General features: G+C 33.8%; 1 long non-coding RNA gene across 1 annotated transcript in view; it reads right to left on the minus strand.

Moving 5' to 3' along the window:
• Positions 1 to 2,127: 2,127 nt before the first annotated feature.
• The window catches only part of LOC137210308 (uncharacterized), a 51,476-nt gene continuing 37,575 nt past the window's right edge, over positions 2,128 to 16,028 (minus strand). Inside the window, exon 4 of the long non-coding RNA XR_010936450.1 lies at positions 2,128 to 9,222. This is a non-coding gene — a long non-coding RNA (uncharacterized lncRNA). The remainder of the gene's footprint in view (positions 9,223 to 16,028) is intronic.

The following is a 16,028-nucleotide window of genomic DNA, read 5'->3' on the forward strand; positions in this document are numbered from 1 at the left end:
AAATATCAAAAGCAACTAAACTACTTTTAAGTATTAACTTTTCAACAAGAATGTGAAAGAAAGAACCTGGAAACAAATATCTGTGCTTTTGTGTACGTATCCTACTCACACTGAAACGAAAGAAACTTTTAACACTAATTTTAAAGTACCTGAGAAGTCAGCTTTTCACAGGCTTAAAAATATATGTTGAAATACTGCTGCACTGGCGGGCATTCCTGTAATACAATTTCTTTGACTTCTCTTTGAGAAAAAGAAACCTTTTTTTTTTTTTTTTTTGTTCAAAGGCACTTCATGTAGCACGTTAATTCAGCATTAATTATAGAACATGTCAAACTGTATTTCAGTCAAAGCTCCCTGTAAGTCTCCAGAGCTTTCTTAATGACAGTAATTATAGGTCATAAAAAGAGTCGTCTAAAATTAACATTTCTCTCATGTCTTGATAGGAAGATGTAAATGGCTGCACCATACAGATGTTTTGATTAGTAAAATTTACACTTCCTTTTTTGTTTCAATGCTTGTCAAACTTCACAGTGTTAAACGTAAGGTGCTGCCTTTCTCACATCTCTGAATAGATAAAGGTGCATCAAAGCAGTTGTAGGAGTTCTTCAAATGCTATACCTTATTATTTTGTGCTGCAATTAAACAAAAATAAATCAACATTTTCTTCTTCCATAAGTGCAAGCATACTTTAAAAAGATGAACAAAATGAATTTTATGCTTTTACAAAATTCCACAACAAAAGTTTAAAAAACTGTATTTGATGCAAGCTTATAAAAATGATTTATTCAAAAGTAGAAAAGCTTCATGCAAAACTATATATCTAAGTCTCCTGGTAAACTGTATTTTATCATATACCATCAGAAAGAATACATAAAACCTGCTCTATTCTGAACTGTCAAAATTTACTTACTAGAAAATGTGAATGGAAACATCCTGGTTTAAACAATGTTAATATCATCAAACATCCAGGGAAATATAACAAATTAAAAGAGAATCACTTCAAAGAATAAAAGACCTACACCTTAAGTAATAATAAATCTAATACTTGACATTCATCTCCCTGGAAAATAAAATTAGATAAACTTTTGCAAGGGCATTCAGAACAGCCAATCCAGTTTATTAATAATTTCCTGTTTTCATATTGGAAGCTCATATTATCTGGTCACAGCCGCAGCAGACCTCCGCAGATACTTAATAAAGCTGCCGTCAGTAATCCTGTCTGATTACCTATAACCTTCCAGCTATAACACACACTCTGCTGTAGCTCCACAGAAAGACAGCACACTGTCACCTGCTATGATGTTTGACAGCTTATTCTGCTACATCAAGCTGGCACAGAATTACTTTTTCCAAATCCATTCCTAGTTAATAACCAAAAGTAATAATGGTATTCAGCATGTGTAATACTTTGAGAAGACAAAATGAGGCAACAGAGGAGAAAAAAAAAAAGATTAAACAGTGACTATTATGGAAGGGAGATCAAAAATGGAATCTTGTAACATACAACGATGTTTCAGTTACGACGCCATGAGGAGAGGTCTACATATCACCATACAAAATCCACAATGCAGGACCAAGAAACATGGAAGAGATTTCCTATAGTACTTACACTACGTGTATGATTATTCTCATCACACAGAGCAACATGGAGAATTTTCTTTCTAAATTATTCTTAGATGTTCTCTTAGGAACAAGAAATGACTTACCTTTAGTGGAAAATGTCTAGTTAATGGAATGTATTGCTTTGATCTCATCTTAAAGTTTGAAAGAGTAATAAGACATTTTGCTTACAGAATAGGTCAGTCTAACCTTAATCCAAATTTACAATCACACCAAACCCAATTCAATCTATCTTTTGAAGATAAAAAAAAACAAATTAAAAGTCTGAACTGTCAACTGAAAAAAATAGATTTTATTATTATTATTATTTAGGCAGGATCCAGTATATTACATTTGTCTTCATTACAAACAGGTGAATGGCCAAATACAGGGTTGAATATGACTGTGACAATTAATGGGGAAAAAAATTAAGCCATGTTTCCTTTCTTCATTTCTTCCCTCTTTCCTTCCCTTCCTTTTTCTTTTCTTTCTTCTCTCTCTCCATTAATTTCTCTTGTTTTTCCCTTCTTTTTCTTTGCACGTCTTCCCCATTTCCTTTTTTTTTTTTTTTTTTTTTTGCGGTACACAGGCCTCTCACTGTTGTGGCCTCTCCCGTTGCGGAGCACAGGCTCTGGACGTGCAGGCTCAGCAGCCATGGCTCACGGGCCCAGCCACTCTGTGGCATGTGGGATCTTCCCGGACCGGGGCACGAACCTGTGTCCCCTGCATCGGCAGGCAGACTCTCAACCACTGAGCCACCAGGGAAGCCCCCACCCCTTTCGTTTTCTTCCTCTTCTTTCCTACAATATTTTCCAGAAAGGCTTCATATATTTTACATGTTCTACGTGGCTAACAGTAACTATACAATATTTCTATATTCTGAACAAACACAGATATAATAAAGTCATAAACAAACTAAATATTTCATCAAAAACTCAAAAATTACCCATATATGTGTATATCTCATTCATACACACAGATTAAAGGTGTTTCTCACTGATAATATGTGTTTTATATATTGGACATATTTGGAATATATAATCAATACCTTGAGTGTCTGTTAGGACCACCAAAACAGCTTTTCTTCCTGTGGTTGACATCTCCTAGATAACATGAACTTGTACCCAAGTGTTCATGATAGAAATGGGACCATGATTTTTGACACCTCCCCCTTCTCTTGTCCCATTTCTAATTCTTCACTCAGTGCTACTGTTTAAATGTCTTTTGAATCCAACCTCCTCCTCTCTCCACCTCCTCTGCCAACATCAGTCAACTCATACACTGTACCTAGGGGTCCCCAAAAAGACCTCTTGCTTCTGCTTCCTTCAAGACTAAATTAGACACTTGAAACAAAGCAACCTTTTGATCATGTCCCTTCTCTTCCTAAAACTCTTCAGGGTTTCCAGTTGCTTTTATTTTATTTATTTTTTTAAAGATTTTTTTTTTTGATGTGGACCATTTTTAAAGTCTCTATTGAAGTTGTTACAATATTGCTTCTGTTTTATGGTTTTTGGCCCCGAGGCATGTGAGATCTTAGCTCCACAACCAGGGATCAAACCCAAGCCCCCTGCACTGGAAGATGAGGTCTTAACCACTGGACTGCGAGGGAAGTCCCCAAATTGCTTTTAAGATAAAACAGAAATCCATAATATGACTATGAGGAAAAGTATGATTTGGCACCTGCCCACCTCCCCAGGCTTACCCTACATCACTCACCAGTGCTCACTCTACCAGGGCCATGTTGGTCTTCTATCCTGCTCTCAAGACTTTCTCATTGGCTGTTCTCCCCTTTGGAGAAATGCCTCCATCCTATTCATATGGTTTTCTCCTAGTCATCTTCAGGTTTCAGTTTCTATATTACTTCTTTGGGGATACTTTCTATGACAGTCCAGTCTAGTTTACCCCTCCCCCATGTCTGCTTTCATAGATCCTTGCACTTTCCCTTCATAGAAATAATCACATCTTTAATTAAGTATATTGTGCATTTAATGCTTGTGTCTGTCAGTAGAATAAGAGCAGGGAGAGATCTTCCTCTCTCCTATGTCCAAAGTTCTTACTACAGTGCTTGGTACCCAGTAGCTTCTCAATAAATATCTCTTTAATGAATTCATTGAATATATGCATTTTCTCTCACAAAGAGTTCATTCATTGGACAATTCTAAAATATACCAATTATTGTACAGGAATATTTTTGCATAATAACTCCCTTGGATTGGATTCCCCAGAAATGGACCTAAGAAAAGGATTTGTATGCAAGTGATTAATTAAGAAGTGATCCCAGGAGAAGCCAGTAAGGAATTGGAAGGAACAGCAAAAAGAAAGGGGATGAGGGGAAACAAGCAAGGAAGTGATTTTAGGTCAAGTCTTTCCCTCAGAGGCTAGCTTCAGTCTGATCTTGCAAAAGATCTATGAAGTTCAAATTATACCTCAGTGTTGTTCTGTCTTGAGGCAAGTGAGCTTGTGTAGAGTGGTATAAATGCAGGCACTGACTTCCGGGTCTCTACAACCATCCAGAAAGTAACTCCAGTAGAACGAGGGAAATTCCCCAAAGAAGAGTAGTGAGTGTGGGCTGTTGGTAGCAAAGACACCCAAGGTCATGGAAAGGGGGTAGAGAAATGGCAAAAGGCTTTGAGTCATAACATCACCAATAACTGTTACTGTATATAAATGTTTATAATATTTTGGGGCTCATTTTTTAAAAGATATAGATGAGATGTCATTACTTTGGTGAGAAGTAAATCATATAAGCTCTGATAAACTTTCTTTAAAACATACCCCATCATCTTATCCCTTAAAATGTCTTTCTTCTCTTTTGGAGAAAATCATTCTGATTTTCTATTCTTCTTTATAAACATTTAGATAGTATTTTTAATACAATATTCCCAAAGACTGTTATCCACAACTTAACCTTTTTTTCTTTTTTCTTTTTTTTTTTTTTTGGTTTCAAAGTTATAATGCCTGGTTTAAAAGAGAGGAAAGAAAAAAAAATAAAAATCTGGTGACAAGTCTGCGGTACCCTAAGAAGAAGGGAAAACTTTGGAGAAAATTTGGTGGCCCCAAAATCCCATTTTCCACCCACAGCCCAGACTTCCTTAGAGTGAAGAATTAGATCAGATTTGTACAAGAGTTTTTGGTTTCAGTTTTATTTTTCTTTACTCTTCAAAGTTTATTTGATGTTTTAGTTGATATGACACTGATAGTTGACTGCATTATTTATATGTAGACTTTTCTTTTTACTTACATAACAATGTACACCATTCTGACACATATGGTACATAAAATAAGATTCTTTAAAACAGTTATGCACAAGACATGAAATATTGGATTTATACATTGGATCCTAGGATGTGATTGTTTGGAGAAAAGAAAGTTTGACTAGGCATATTGGCTAAAGGAACAAGAAGTTATATAACACATAGTTAACACACATCTGGTTTGAAGGGCAACTGTAGCATATGGAATACTGGCAGTGGTGCCTCTTGAGGAGGTGAGCTCAGAACAATGCCAGGCCCTGACAGTGCAGACTCAAAGTAATACTAAATTATATTTGATTTCAATCATCATTTAGAGCTTAGAAGAACTCTGATGTACCATGGCCCCTATGTTCCATATTTCTTTTAATTTGAGAAATCCATAAAGGTTCTTAAACTTGATTCCCTCTCCTACGGATTCCATGGGCTTCAGTTGGTTCAATGGGATATTTCTGATGGATAAAATAATACCTCCCTAGGCCATGCCATTCTGTGCCATATAGAACAAAGGAAACTTTCTGAGCAATGCTCAAATATTATGTTAGGCAAAGGAAAATATAAAGATTCCACATATCCCAAATTAATTTCTAATTAAGTCGGAAAGTACTATAACATCTGAAACCAGGGAACTCTTTAAGAGTTTTGAAAATGTTCTAATCTAGGTAACTTCCTATATCATATTATATTACAGCTGCTATATAGAAGGAGGTTGATTTGAGGTTTTTAATCTCTTTCTGCATATAGCAAGTACAGCATATTTCTGAGATTTTAGAATGTTACTGAAAACCACTATGACTGCTTTTTATTCATTAGGTGTGGAAACCAGGTTTGTAGATTGAGGAGAGAAACTACCTCATGTGTGTCTTCTTATAGATATCTTTATCCAAAATAAATGCTAACAACTGAAAGCTAGAAGTATGGCAGGACAGTGGTGGGTTTAGTGAACTACTCAGCCTTGTCCTATCCCTGAGAGGAAGAGAAAAGGAAGGATGTGCTGGATAAAATTCTTGAATGACATCCACTTTTCTACCTTTTATTTTTATCTGTTTCTTGTATCTTGGCTGGGAACAAAGACGTTAACCCTTAGTTTCACAGAATTTAAGTGACATACCAAACTTCCGTTTGGGAAACACAATTAACGTTGACTTTATTCTTACTATGTAATAGATACTGTGCTAGAGTCTGAAGCTACAAAATGAATAAGACATCTTCTATCTTCAAAGAGATCTCAGTCTCCAAAATTAGATAATTTTAATAAAATGTGCTGACATTCATAAGGCATGTTTCTGCACATCAAGGGGGTGCTTACTTCAGGGATTTAGAAATGACTTGGAAAGTTTCTAGAGCCACCCCACAGATCCAGTCTTACCCACAAAATCTGTAAGGAAGGCAAAGTATGCATCACGTGTTGAAATAGCTTTCTAGACCCAAGAGGGAGTTGCTCCTGCCAGGATCCCCCATTAGCAATCCTAAAATTTAGATAACTTTTGTGTTCCTGTAAATGTGCCTTATAACCAGAAATACAGTTTATCCACATGGTCAATCCCCAAATACCAAGTGCCTTCAGACCCCAAACAAAGTTAACTATATGGCTCCAGCCAATCAGGTATTTTCTATTTTTTCTCTTCCTTGTTCTTTACTCTTTATCTTATAAAACTTTCCTGCTTTCTGCCCCTTCTTGCATTTAGCAGAAAGGAGATGGCCTGCTTCATGAAGTGTTAAAATTTGTTTATATGATCTAAATTGTCTTCTTTAATTTAACACACGATAATTGAATAGATGAGAAAAGTGAGGCTCAGAAATGCTATAACTTGCTATCCTCACTTTCTTGGCCAAGACTCTTGATAGGTGTCTGTACCAATCCTCCTTTACCCCCTGTTTACCTTTCAGCACTCTAAAACATGAATGCTATGCTCAGAATTCCACCAACTTCTTTCACTAAGAACTTCTACCTTCTCTTTGTTACTAAATTTCCCTGTCTTACAGTCTACAGTATTTCACAATGTTGATTGCTCTCTCTTCTCTAGGCTTTTGTAGTTTAACACTCTGTTGGGTTTCCTCTTACCTCCAGTTTCATTTTCCCACACTTATGTATTTGTTTGTTTGTTTATTTATTTATTCATTTTTTTCTTGTTGTTTTTTTTTCTTTCCTAGTCTTTAAAATGAACTTTGGAAAAGGCTTCCCCCTGCCAGTATCTTCTCATCATTCATTATACATCCATTGTATGGTTGATTTAATCTCTTTCCATTGTTTCAATAATTATTTAATTGATGTACTGAATCACTATAATTGCTCTCTAGATATTTCTAATAGGATTGAAGTTGAGGTCTTAACCATTTACATTTAAACAAAAGAGAAAGAAAGAAAAAGAAAGAGGCAGACAGAGAGAGGATTCTAACACTTCCCTAAGTTGTTCACATGAGCAGCTCAGTAGAAGTTAAGAGAATTCATTCTAATGAGAGAATACAGGATTAGAAAAGGTGTGCAGATGGGGTTTATATATTGAGTTTAATTTACTAAGTATGATGGGCTAGTAGGTCATCTTAATGCTGATAACTAGAACTCATAGGAAGTATATAGGAGGGAGATAATAGATCTGAAAGTAATTAGTAAATAGTTGGTAAAGGAAAAGGAAGCATTGGGAATGGATAGGCTAACTCCCAGAGAACACATAGTCTGAGCAAGAAAGAGACAATATGTGGAAAAACAGATATGAAATATGATTATGAGTTCAATTTGGGATGTATCTATAACACCCAAATAGAGAGGTCCAGGAGAGACCAATTGTTTTTTCATTGCCTCCTGAGATCCCAAGAGTTCCTCAGAGAAGAGTGTGAGGCACAAGAAAGGCAACCTGAGAAGAGTTTGGGGACTTTGGGGCTTTGGAGCTCTGGAGCCCCATTCTCTAATTCAATCAGTTAAGATCCAGCATAGCAGAACATTTTCTTTACTTATTTATTGCTGACATAAAAGTTTGAAAACTGCTAAAGAAAACACATATTTATTTGGCTGAGAAAATTGAGTCTTAGGAAAAGCTAAGTCACACAGCTTCTAAGTGGCCAAGACTAAACTTGGGTGTTTCTCCATTATACTGTCTTCTGATACCGTTTTCTCCATTCAGTTTATATTCAAAGCATCTTTCAGTTCTATGCTTTTCTTTGGATCCCCACTCATGCTTTTTAAATTAATACTGTGTTCAGCTATCTCATAGATTATAGAAAAAATTTCCTCTAGACTTACCTAACACCATCTCACCCTACCTCATTCTCAATTCACTTTCCAAAATAAGTAATCATTCTGAAAGGCCAGTCTGATTATATAACTCAATGTTTTAAAATCCCTCAGTGGCTCCCGACTGTCACCAAGATAAAATATAAACATGTAACTTACAAAAACTCTCCTTTATTTAAGTTTTTTCCATTTTCATCTCATATAAGTCACTCCATTTGTTAAATATTGTATACTTATTGTGTTGCAAGTATTTTTCAGTTTTCATTCAGTTTCATTTTTAATTAAATTTTAATTAAATTAAATTTTATTAAAAGTTCAGTTTAAACTTTCATTCAGTTTAATATTTGTAAAACTGATATTTTAAAATGTAATATCCAAATTATTACATGTTTACATATGGTGATAACTATTTTAAAGGAAAATAACAAGGTTCTCTAAAGAGGTTAACAATAAGGGTCTAATTTAAACTGGATTTTCAGGAGATGTTTCTTCTTGGAAGAATCATTTAATTTGAGACACTCAGGGTGAATAGGAATTAGCCAAAGATTCCAGGGAAGACATTTCAAGCAGGGGAAATAGCCAGAGCAGAGAAGAGATTGGTGTCTTTAGGGAACAGAGGTAAGGGTAATGGGGTTAGAGCCCAGTGAACAAGGGGAGAGTAAGAAGGGAGTAAATATGGGACCTACAGATACTACACTTTACAGTTACTAAACAAGGTATGGTAACACTCTCTCTCTCTCTCTCTCTGTCCCTCCCTTCCTTTCTCTCTCCCTCCTCTTGTCCTTTGCACTTTCTATTTCCTCTATTTTAAACTAGATATTCTGTTTCCATAGAAGTCATTTTTACCACTTTTTGATAACTGACTTCACTTCATTCTCTAGGACACAGAATAAATGTTATTTGGAAAGTGTATTAGTCACAACAGGCTGAATGCTATAACAAACAACTTCAAAATCTGTGTGTTTAACATAATAAAGTCTATTTTTCTCTAATAAAAATCCAATGTACATGGCCCGGGATAGACATTTCTTCTGAGGGCCTTTCTTCTTAGTGGTGACTCATGGACTTGACCGACTCCAGATTACATCTTCAGGACCACTATAACCACTATAATATATATTTTAAGGGTCTTGAAAGTATCTGCAAGTAAAATAATACTATTTAAACTCAAAATCCTTTAACTCCAAACCTAACAATTCATGAAATCTCAATACATTTGAACGATAATTACAAATTTTCAAATTGTTGATAACTTAGATGCCTTAGGCAACAGTTTCCATTACTATAGGCTCATTAGGAAAATATATCTAATCACTATATAATTTTAAGATTTATTTTCTTGAGATATTGCTTGTAATGATTGGCTCACCATAGTTCACCTCAAACTTCTAAATAAAAACGTTGTTCTTCTTCCATAATCGCCCCATAGAAATATGAATTGCATTTCTGACTTATTGTAAGTATAATGGTCCATATTGCTTTCTATCTAAAAAAATATATGGAAGGTTCTAGTCTTAAAATGATAATTAAGACAAACATATGTACTACTTTGTTTTATAGAGTACTATCTAAGAAACAGCAAAGATGAAAATGGACTGCTTAAAATGACTTTCTGCCATGTATCTTTCGAACAGAACATTTACATAGGCAAAATATTTTTGATAGTAGTTGCATTTTTTAATTGAAATGAAAAAAATATCCTTTAAGTTTACCACTCTCAAAAGCATTATGCTCACTGTTTTATAACATTTTCATTCTGTAGAATGCATTTTTTTTTTTTTTTGGTAAACAAAGATTTTTTTCCTACTGAACTTCCAGTGATATCTGAAAAACATAATTACAGTTCTGTTATCACACATATTAAATTCTCATTTTTTTAAAATAATGCTCACAGTTCTAAAATTTTTTCTTGTTAACATATGTTTTCTTTGTAATGCATTAATGCAATTTGCTGGCAGCTTTTTCTTGGACTTTGAATTTGTGATTTTAAAAAGGCAAATATAGCAATTAACAGCCCAGTAGAAATCCCTCATCAAATTAAAATCAGCTGGCAAATTTAGACCATAGCTAATTAACTGTGCTGTTAAGAATTTTTTCTGAGAAATGAACTCAATTTAAACTAAAATTAATTAAATTAAAATATATTCTAAAATCTGATAGATCAAAACCATTAATTTCAGTTTAGCTGGTTCAGTCCAGCCAAGACTTGTCTTCTGACCTGATGTACCTCTCACCCCAAGCAGTTATGAAGTTAGCATTACAGAGGACAAGGATTATCCACTAAAATGTGTCAGATACCATTAACTTAACCTAATAAAGTTATATGTAGTGTTGTTATAACTCAAGCATAAATAAAAGTGAAAAAAACAGAGTAGTTTTTTCTTTCTAAAGTAGTGTCATTAAATGGGCATAGAGAAAAACGTTTCTACTTTCTCAAACTGAGAATTATTTTTGCTTCAAGTCTTCACTAGACTGGCCCCTACAGCAATTTTACTGTGTGTATTCAACAAAGAACATTTTGGCGTTGTGCTTTTTCCTTTATGTTACACACATCCTCTCCACACACTCACTTTTTTGTTGGTACTTTTCCCACTCTATACGTTTTAGTCTGGCCACTGTTTAAAAGAAGAGAGAAAAAGAACCCACAACAACCTATTTTATTCAATTATTTTAAAAATTGTTATTATATGAAAGATTTTAAAAGTTCAGAAGGAAGAAAATAGTGATAAAATGTCGAAGACCAAGTCTTTTTATGAGAAACTCAGAGGGAGCTAAAAGACAATGGTAGGCTAATTAGTTAGAAACTGAAACAACTATATACAAGCAATTTTCATATAAACAAAGAGCTTCAGGTGAGATATAGTGGGGGAATAGTTATTTTACTTATACCTCATAGTAACCATTATTGGTCATATAAATATAAGCTGTTATTTTCCCAGGACAGTGCTGTTTATGCCTGTTATCTTAGTGAACTGAATAATTATTAACCGTGTCTTGGTTTGGACATAAAATTATATAACTTTTTAATTATAGGAGTCCTTTTGTGGGATACTGGTGTCCATATTTAGAGAACTCTGTTCAGTTGTAAGAAAGTCACATGTTGTGAGTTTCAAGAAAATAGGAGCAGTCATAAAATGCTCAGAAATATAGAATTAAGAATAGATTAAACTAGACTAGAGTAGACTAGAAGGAGTAACTCTTGAAGAGTAAAGGGAATTACACTTATTTACAGTTTTTTAAAAATCCTTTCATTGGACTAAGTGTAGGTTTGGTTAACACTTCTACAGATAAAACCGGCTAGCTTCGGTAAACTAGCATAGTGGTCTACAGAGCAAAGTTTTAAGAGAAACCTAGTTCTGCTGATGTTCAGTTTGACTTCACTTTTTCCGTTCTTCTTTTGTATCTGTTTCATAATGCATATGATAGTTCAATAGTATTCATTAAGTTTTAAATAAATGACTAAATATGTTGAAGGCGTGATCACAAAATCTATACCTCTGGGCTAGGCAAACAAACTGGTATTGCCAAAACACATCTAATAAATGCTGAATCTTTTTTACACGGGTCTCTCACTGTTGTGGTCTCCAGACACTCAGGCTCAGCGGCCATGGCTCACGGGCCTGGCCGCTCCGTGGCATGTGGGATCTTTCCGGACCGGGGCACGAACCCGTGTCCCCTGCATCGGCAGGCAGACTCTCAACCACTGCGCCACCAGGGAAGCCCCATGCTGAATCTTTATTAGGCACTTTATTAGGCAGTATTATGGACACTAAGAGAGCATAATCTTATCACAGTCTACAATTTAAAGGCCCCAGAACTCTATCTATAGCATTTTGACCATGTTATAGTATCATGTTATAGTATCATTACCAGTAGTATTAGTATTATGTAAAATACTATGCACAAAATACATATGCACAATGTTTTATTTTATTTTTCCACTGTTTGTGTTTGTCATGGTACCTAATATTCTTAGTTAAAAGTCACCTGAATAAATTTGCCTATGCAACAAAATACAAATTTTATTGCCATGATCTAGCATGAGAAAGTTAAAGAGTAATCATTGTTCAGGATATTAACTTAAGTGCATAAAAAGTCATTAGCAGAATAACTAAAATTATGCAAAGTGTTTTAGTATGTAACATTACATCAGTGCATGCAACAATGCTGTTTAGGTTTGGCATACTAGATATTTTAAAATTAACAATGTGGAAACATTACAACTTTAATTTTAAAACATCTCAAATTCCTGGCCATCTTGAATTTAAAGTCAGATTATACAAGACATATAGTGCATTTACTAACACATCTTTCAGGATGATTTTGAAATAGATGTTCAGACTATAGTGCTTATATATGTTGAATTTCTAGTTCTCTTGACGGAGAAATTACAAGTTTACAATTCTTGGTGCATGACAATTTTTCAGCATGTGAAGTTTCTATTTTTACTTTTAAAAGAATATAAAGTGTAACTCTTGAACACTTTAACTACAGATATAGTTTTTATTTTCAATTTATCAAACTAAATTTCTTTTAACATTGGAAGAATACTAGCACATAGAAGAGAGACCATCAGTGCATAATAATTCATTCTCTATTGCCAATATCATACCAAATACTGAAAACAAAGCAAGTAAAATCACATGAAACCAAACTTAAGAACCCATAATTTAGTGCCTACCACTACAGGATAGGTTTATATAGTTGCAAAATTAAGCCTAAGTATAATTTTCATAGTCAATGTAGGAATTCTTTCTGTGAAAGTGGCAAAAGTTTGAAACAAGGGCCTCTGTATGAAAACTGATGTGATATAACTCAAATTCCTCATGACATCATGTTACTGATCCAGTGAGCATAAGAGTCCAAATCTCCATTTTAAAGGCTGAAGAAAAATATATTTGATTTTTTTCTTTAAAGGCAAATTGAATAAAAATACTATGAATAATTTATACCCATTTTAAACCTGTTTTGCCTTTCTTTCAATAGTCTAAATGAATAAAAAGATCATAAGCACTTTGCCCAAGAAAATATAAATCCATACAAAATTATTTGAATGATTTCAATCAAATATATTGTTTATTTTAATCACAATGCTATCATTATGATTAAAGTAGAAAAATATTAACACAATTAATATTATATGGTGCTACCATAAATAAGTTCTTTTATAAATAAAGATATTTCCAGCCGGAGGGGAAAAAATGATTTTTTTATTTTCCTGAACTTATTTGTGCTTTGCTAAGACAAAAGCCTGTCAATATAAAATGATTTAATCACATACTAAGAGCAAAATTGGATAATGAGTCTGAAGTCTATGAAGTAAACACTGAGAGAAATATATAGAGACAAATTGATAAACACTAATTTCCTGAATTCTAAGACACATTGTTAATTAAAAATTTGTTCAGGAAAAACAAATAAGTAAAAAAGTGCTATAATTGTATATATATATATATATATATATATATATATATAAATGATAGTAAGGTTCAAAAATATTAATATGTTGAAAAATATTCATCTTTGAATTGTGGAAATACTGTATATCTTTATATGTTTACCTGGGCCTCTGCTTTTTAGAAGCTCCTTGTATATAATGCTGTAGATTTGCATAGGTAAGTAGACTACCCTTCTTTTCTGGTGTGGACAGTGTATTTTATGATTTATTATTATTATACTCAAGTATAACCAAGAGATATGAGCTCTAATTCCATCTGAGTGAATGACCTCACTTGGTAGATCTCTTGCCTCTTCTGAGTTACAGTGTGTAGTCTGCACTGAAGGAGCTATAAAATTCTAGCCTTACCTTCAGATCAGGGAAAGAGTGGTGGTGACAGAATTTAAGGCTAGATTTGCTCCTTTGGGAAATAAATCAATGTAATTTTTTGAGGGAGTCATGGCAGGCAAAGCACTCTGTCAGGTAATAAAGGAGCTCCTGGTCGAGGTAAGCAGTGAGCAATGAGAGCTGAAGGCTAGGCTGTCAGAGCAAGGAAATTAAGCACAGAGAAGGAGTTCACAGTAGAAGAGGGCAGAAGGGAAGGCGTGTACACTCTAAGCCAAGCAAACTTTCACCTGGCATAAGGGATGGGTGAATAATAGCAGGATCTAAGCCACAATTTGTTTACTGCTACTGGAAAGAGAATAGGAAGTGTAATAGTATAGCCAGAACCCTTGTAGGGGCCAAAAGCAACCTCTAACTCTAAAATACATTCTCAAAAAAAATAAAAATAAAATAAAATAAAATACATTCTCTGTACAATGGCAAATAAAATTGTCAGAAATCCAATCATTTAATTTTCTAATGTAACTCCTAGGATATAAAAAAATTAAATATGTAATTTGTGATTTGATTTCAAGTGAACAAAGCAAAAACTAGATATGTTGCCTTTTGGGGAGAGAGTATAACAGTGTTTGGGTGAAAGATTTGAATTTGCCCTGCCCTAAACCTACAGTATAATATTGCTGTGCAGAGTAAACAAGATTATATAATTAAATCATTTAACACAGTGATCAACACATACTAAATACTTTTTAAATATTTTAAATATTGACCTCCAAAATAATAATTTAAACTCAAAATATGACTTTATTTCAAAAATAAAGTTCAAGAAGCTGGACTAGCTACAGTGGGAATCAAAGATGACCACGTCTCTGCCACCCAGGAGTTGACAACTTTTTGGTTGAGATTTTGCAACTGAAGTTTTGCTGTGGAATCAATCTATTATGTAGTCTCTATGGAATCAAGAGCTAGGAGAGAGTTCCAGCATTCCAAAAAATCAAAAGGGAAACTTATGTAAATTCTGATCTTATTAAGGAGCGTTAACTATCAAGCAACTTGTTTGCAGCTAGTAATAACTTTCTTCTCTAAACTGTTATTTTATTTTCTAATCAAAATGAAATAATTGGTGAATCCCACTACCAGCAATGATAGGATAGCTTCTTTTGTACCAACCATCTAGTAAAAACAACTAGAAAACTTAGATTTAAAAAACATAAAGGTATGTGTGAAGTTATTTGAGAACTACATAGACAGCAAAGACTTGAGGAACTAAGATTCAAGACAGAAGAATATCACAGAAAGGTGAGCTCAACATTTGGTACCAAAGAATTCAAGAAGCAGAAGAATAAAACTTATGATGAGGAGAAAAATCAGTACATTGAAACTGAATCTGAACTGACACAGATATTAGCCTTTGCTGACAAGGATGTTAAAAGTTACTACCATGTCCCCCATGATCCAAAAATTAAGTAGAGGCATGTAGAGTGTTAAAAAATTTAAAAATTAAATCAAGCCTCTAGAAATGAAAACTGGAGTGTCTCAGAGGAAAAATACACTAAATACATGTATTAAATCACTATTTTAATAAATACCCTAAAAACCTGTATTAAATCATTTACTTCAGCTTCTACTTTAAGAAACTAAAAAAAGAATAGCAAATGTAACTGTGGTAATCAGAAGTGGGGTGATAATAAAATCACAAAATATATCACTGAAATAAAAAGCCTAATAAGAGAGAAAAATCATTAAAACCAAAATATAGCCTTTTGAGATTAGTAACATTGACAAACCTCTGGCTAGACCAATAAAAACAAAAAGAGAGAAGACATAAGTTACCAATATTGTGAATGAAAAAAGTGGCATCTATACAGATTATGTGGTTATTAAAAGAAAAATAAGTAACTATCATTTAAAAACTTTATGTCAAAAAATGAAAAACATAGATGAAAGGGAATATTTGCTGACAGATACTTGTGTAGTCTTATGTCTATTAAATTCAATTATTTGTTAAAACATTTGTCAAACAATCAATCCAACAAAAGCAACTTCAGGTCCAGGCCATTTTCCTAATGAAACACACCTAAAAATCAAGGATGAAATAATCCCAATTCTACAAAAACTCTTCCAGAAAAATTGAAGAGAAGGAAATGCTTCCTAATTTATTCTA

This window comes from Pseudorca crassidens, chromosome 17, assembly GCF_039906515.1.
Source record: "Pseudorca crassidens isolate mPseCra1 chromosome 17, mPseCra1.hap1, whole genome shotgun sequence".
In the NCBI taxonomy this organism is placed as follows: domain Eukaryota; kingdom Metazoa; phylum Chordata; class Mammalia; order Artiodactyla; family Delphinidae; genus Pseudorca; species Pseudorca crassidens.